This window comes from Lytechinus pictus, chromosome 15, assembly GCF_037042905.1.
Source record: "Lytechinus pictus isolate F3 Inbred chromosome 15, Lp3.0, whole genome shotgun sequence".
NCBI lineage: Eukaryota > Metazoa > Echinodermata > Echinoidea > Temnopleuroida > Toxopneustidae > Lytechinus > Lytechinus pictus.
In genome coordinates, this window is record NC_087259.1 from 27,506,224 (window position 1) to 27,512,223 (window position 6,000).

The following is a 6,000-nucleotide window of genomic DNA, read 5'->3' on the forward strand; positions in this document are numbered from 1 at the left end:
TCTCTTTCACAAACAGGTTGAGTTTGAAGAACAAGAAAAACAGTAGAGGTCTACCTATATGGTTCAAGATGATGATCATAAGTGCATGCATCATTTTGCAGATTCTCATCCAGGTATAAAACTTAAACTAACCCATACAAAATTACAGATACATTGCATGCATTGAATGTTAACCATGTTTACATTAAATAAAAATAATCTGAGCTACAAAGAGGTAGGATCTGTAATGAATATACACTTCTTAAATATACAGGCTCTCGAGTCTAAAATAGAACCAATGCCAAAAGTTATGTACCTTGGACAAATTTATAAAATAAGGTCATGTCCTTGATCTACTAGTAATTAAATGGCCTTTTTATTTCCTATTTGTTTATAAACAAAGTGTAGGGATTGATTTTGTACTTATATTTCTTTCCACTCTTATCCAGGAATCATCCCCTTTTTCTAATAGAACATCCCTCATTTATATTCACCCTTTTCATCCTAACTTCCTATTCTTCATGTATAGCTCTCTCTTACACATTAACTGCTGTACACTCCGTACACAAGGTTCTTTGGTATTAATTCACTCCACCATCCTTCATACAGCTTTCTTCACTCCTCTCTCTCTCTCTCACTCTCCTGATTGGTTATAATGTTAAGTTGATGCACTCAAGCTTAGATAATAATTTGCATAATATAGTTTGAATGGTCAATATATATCCTTTGTTTGTATATTTGAATATTCAGTTATACTTTGTTATATTGATTTACATTTATATGAATATTGATGTGCCTTAAGTAATTTGCATGGAATGTTACAAAGAATGCAACAAGGCTTTGAGTCATTAAAATCTGGGAGTTGGCCAGTAAGTTATCAACCTGACAACATGTCTGCTGGGCTGCCTCTGTGTTAAGAGTACTAGAAATGAGATATTGTCAGAACCCCGTACTACACAAAGCAATATTTATTTTTCATATTTTACAAAATTCATTTTATGCATTCTTTAGTGTGATATTCATATTTCATATTTGTAGATTTACGATTTTTTTTAAATCTTTTTATTTTACATTTTGTCCAATAGGATGATGCAGTTTCACAATTTCCATGGAGGTGATTGATGATGATAAACAATTGGTGAAGTAGGCCTAATAGAACAGTGATAGGACCACAAAGAGAAATACAACCTACAGCAGTTATATGAGTGAGTTAATAAGTGATTATTTTTAATAATGGGGGGTTTTCACAATATTTTTAGGCAACAAATAGACCTGCCTTTGAAAAAAACATTTCAATTCTGTTTTTAGGTTATAGATAGGTGTCGTTTTTATTCGCAGATCAAAATATTCTGTGCAACAAAACATCATCTTTAATTCTGACTATTATATATAATTTATATGTTAATTCATATATTTATGGGAAATCTCTGACATTTTTTTTTTATATAGTACATGTAGTTATAATGGAGAGTGGTATGCAAACTGCATAGAACAGGTTTAAGTGATATGCTTTGTAGAAGTACAAGTTTATAATTAGTAGAAGTAAGATTTCCTATGTTATGTGATGAAGAAATTTATATACCGGTATGTATAGTCTTACATTTCTTAAAACATTTATGTTTTACAAATCATGACAATTTTAATTTAAATTCATTGATTTTCTTTCTCTATTTTTTCAATCTGCAGGACTGGTGTAACAGATGTTTTCATTCAAGAAACCCAACAAATTGAAGAGTGACTTAGCTTAGGAAGCACTTGATAAAGATGGAAAAGGTTTTTTTTTTCAAGTCCAATTTTTTTTTTTTTAATTATCATCACAACCCCAAATTCATGAAGTATGAAATTTCCTGTCGATTTTCATTAAAACTGGTTGCAAAAGGAAAAGCTATAAACATACAAATAGGAGCGGCGAAGTGAAGTTGAAAGTGGGGGGGGGGGCACAGGGAAAATGCTGTATTATGTGAAATTTTAAAGAAGTTGCGAGAGAGCAAAATTTTGACATTTTTAAAAAGAAAATCCAATTTTGTGATAGATTTCGACAAAATATTCAGAATGATATATTTCACCCTTTTTTTTTTGGGGGGGGGGGGCAAGAGTCCTTCAAGCCCCCCCCCCCCCCCCCCTCCATCTGTAGTGTACGAAACTGCTTATCTACCCCCACTCACATGAATTATTAAACTTAATGCACAAAGGATTTCCTTATTGTTTTCTTGTTTCAAAGGGCACTCGTCATTCTTTAGGAGCACTTTTCTTGGATAAAAGGGGGCAGTTATTCGAGAAAGGGCACTTACAAGAAGGCGAGGGGGTACTTTTTAACACTTAAAACGGGCCCTCAGATGAAAGGGCACAGAACACGTTCGGGGGGCATTTTTGGTAAAAATTTGCATACAAGGAAGAGCACTTGGTAACACCTAAAACAGGTTCTCGTCAGGTGAAAGGGACACAGTACACGTTCGTGAGGGGGCATTTTTCTTACATAAAATTAAAGGCACTTTTCAGTGCTTTAAAAAGTAGGGGGAACTGTGCCCCCCAGGATCGCTGCCCCAGCATACAAAAAACATTTTCGTTCGATTCAAAGTATTAACATACGCTTAAGAAAAAAAGTAAGGCTAAATCCTCTGATAATGTGATATTTTTTTTGGCTATTAATAAAATTCACAACTAACCATAAAATGCCTTCATGTCTTTCATTTGTATAGTATTTGTACAGAGCTAAAATGAAAGGGATTTGGAATTGGCAAAATTCAAATGAGATGGAGATCGAGAGAGAGAAAGAGTGATGAGAAGGGGGTTGAAAAGAGATGAGAAAGAAATGGAGGGGCACATATGAAGAGATAATTTAGAGGGGGGGGGGTAAGAGAGCACGAATGGTGGGAAGTAGGAACAAAGGGGTGGAAGAGAAATAAGACGAGATTTATGGAAACCAGGAGACAGATAACAAGTGGGAAAAGAAGAAGGAAATATATGTAGGAGAAAGGCGGCACCAAAATAACGTGAGTGGGAAAATTATTAAATGGAAAAACAGAGCAAGAAATGCTGGAGAATAGAGGGGACAGGAAACGTATTAAACATGATAAACTGGGGCCCGTTTCATCATGAGTTACAAGTATGGTAATAATGATTGGTTATATATAGCCGTTACCATCGTAGTTAACTACGATCGAACTGCTATAACCAATCATAATCTAGGTTACCACGGTAATCACAATAACAGCGATGTTTAAATAGCTGTAATTCATTATGAAACGGACGCCAGATGAAGAAAACAGGCACGGGGATCCATGAGGGCCGGGGCCGGCCCCTTACGTATTATACCTTGAACAAAAGATTTTTTTTTTGCTTCTCGAAATTTGTAACAAGAAATGTACTCTATTAGTGGTGACAGTTATTTTTTTCAGTAACCATACTCAACCAGTAAAAATTACCATCAAATTGTAATAACCATGTTCTGCCCCCACCCGCCCCCCCCCCCTAGAAAAAGAAAAGAAAACAAGACTTTTGGGTCAGTGCAACAGCCCCCTTTGATCCGTTCGGCGGCCTCTGCCGGCTATTTAGAGTCTAGATTCAATTCAATTATTTTATTTTCCACTTTCAATTTCATATTTACAATTATGATACAATTGACAAAGTAACATATAATCACAATTGAAGTACATACAAAAATTGACAACATTATAAAATTACAATAGACAATTATCAAATCGAAATATAAATGATTGAAAGGGAGGGAGGGCCAACTGAAAAGCAGAGCTTGTATAATGTAGGCCCCCCTAATATTGATTAATTAATATTGATTCTTTACATTTGTTAAAAACTAAGATTGCTGTATATCTTAACATGCGACAATTTGGGGATGGCAAAAGCACTTGAGACCTCTTTAACTAATCACGACTTGAAGACTACTCTTTTCATCTTCCCTTTATAGGCCTATAAGACACAATACAAACAATGCTTTGTTTTTAAGTGATATCGATTGTGATATCGATACTTTATTGAGCGCAATGTATCGTCTCAGATTTGCGCTTGCTTGATTCGCTGAATCCTTCGCGTCACGAGCGCGTAACAAAATGAATACATTAATGAATTTGCCAAGTTGACCTTTGTCATTGCGCTGATGTGCGTATTGTCTAATACACGTACAAAACCACAGTCGACGAGGGAGCATCGTACGAAATTAATATTAATGAGGGCTTATTTTAGCTTCTAATGGATTAAACAAAATGGCGGTAGCTTCGGGGGCTTGGGCCTGGGACTGCACCGCGAGCCGATCAGCGTGTAAACGCGGCGCGCACGTGTTTTGAGTATTTTTTTTGCAGGAGCTCGAGTCGAGTGCGTCAAATTAGATTTGGAAGCGCATCTGTTTGATCTGTCACACAATGCGCGCGTTTTCGAATTTTGTCACTTAAAAAAAAAATGAAATTCGAGGTATTATGCGGATTGAATCTGTGATGCTCATGTGCCTGTGATAGCCTGATGGGGTAAGAAGGAAAGTCTATTCTGAAAACAAAAATGAGTCGACCAAACAGTCCGAGAGTGGAAGGAGCTGAATCGTTTGAAGAGATAATGAAAGAAGTAAGTTAGGTATTGACATGACATTTTAAGCCTTTATTTTAATCTAGGCATAGGCCTAGGTCTAACATTAGACCCTACTTATCAAAATCAGCAGGTGGGGTTAGCATGGTGGTGTTTACTGTTTAGGGAAGAAAAATGTTTGTTGTTCTTGTTTGTGTTAAAATCGTTTTTCTTCTAGTTCTAGTATTCGTCTCCTCGCTTCTTTTCCTACTTCATCTATTCTCCTTCCATCCTCATCCTTCCTTTTCCTTTTTCCCCCTTTTTTCTTCATGAAAAAGGTTTTCATTCCCAATTAATGGTGATTTATATCAGGAAACTTTTGACAAAAATTGTCCCCATTTGCGTATACACGGCGTTTTCCACTAACAAATATTGTTTATGGTTCTCAGCGGGAGCAAAAAGTTAGGGGGGACCATCCAAACTTTTTGACAAGCAATAACAACCAAAGTTTTAGGGGGGACGCATGAAACAAAATTGACAAGCAAAAAAAAAAAAGGTTATCAACTAAAAATTTAGGGGGGACCGGCCCCCACCTCAAATTTTTTTGGGGGGGCATGTCCCCCCCCCCGTCCCCTCCCCCGCTTCCGGCCGCCTATGGAGAGGGGGGCACGGGCGGGATATACTAGATCGACAATTTTATCTTTACTCCGGGTGCATTTGTTATATCATTTTGTTTTGTTATTGTTGTTGAAGATGAAATATGGATTGATAATAGAATACGAATAGTGGGGGTGTCGTGGTCTAGCATGGTTAGTGGTTACGAATCTCGTCTTTCAATGACAGGACGGCGGGTTCGAATCTCAACCACGGTGTGTTTTCCTTCAGCAATTATTTATCCACATCGTGCTGCACTCAACCCAGCTGAGGTGAATGGGTATATATCTACCCGGCAGAATTAATTCCTTGAATGCACCAAGCGCCTTGAACCCCCATTCCACAGAGAGCAAGACCTCTGAAAGACTGCTGTAAGACCATGAAACTTGCTGATCTTTCAAGGGTCCTTCAACGAACTTTCAAAGATCTCCGAGGTCTTTCACGATTCCTGATGGATCTTTCAGTGGTCTTCGTGGTCTCCATGGTCTCCAAAACTTTTTGAAACGGTTCAAAACAATCTTTCAGCGGTCTAACATGAAAATGGCCTTTTGATGGTTTTTAGTGGTCTTTCGATGAACTTTCAACTTGTTCAAAGTTCTTATTAGTCTTTGCATGATCTTTCGACAATCTCTCAAGATTTTTGCGAAGATCACCGTAAGATTTATGAGAAATCATTGAAAGGTCAGGCAAGGCAAAGTCCATGGAAAGAATTCTGAAAGATCACTTGTTGCATAATAGATCTCTGAATTAAGACAATTGAAAGATCATAAGACTAGTCTAAGACCAGTACAAGAAATGTCGATTAGTCTTTCAGAGTTCTTTTGAGGGGTCTTTCTGAGCCATTCCGCAGAGATG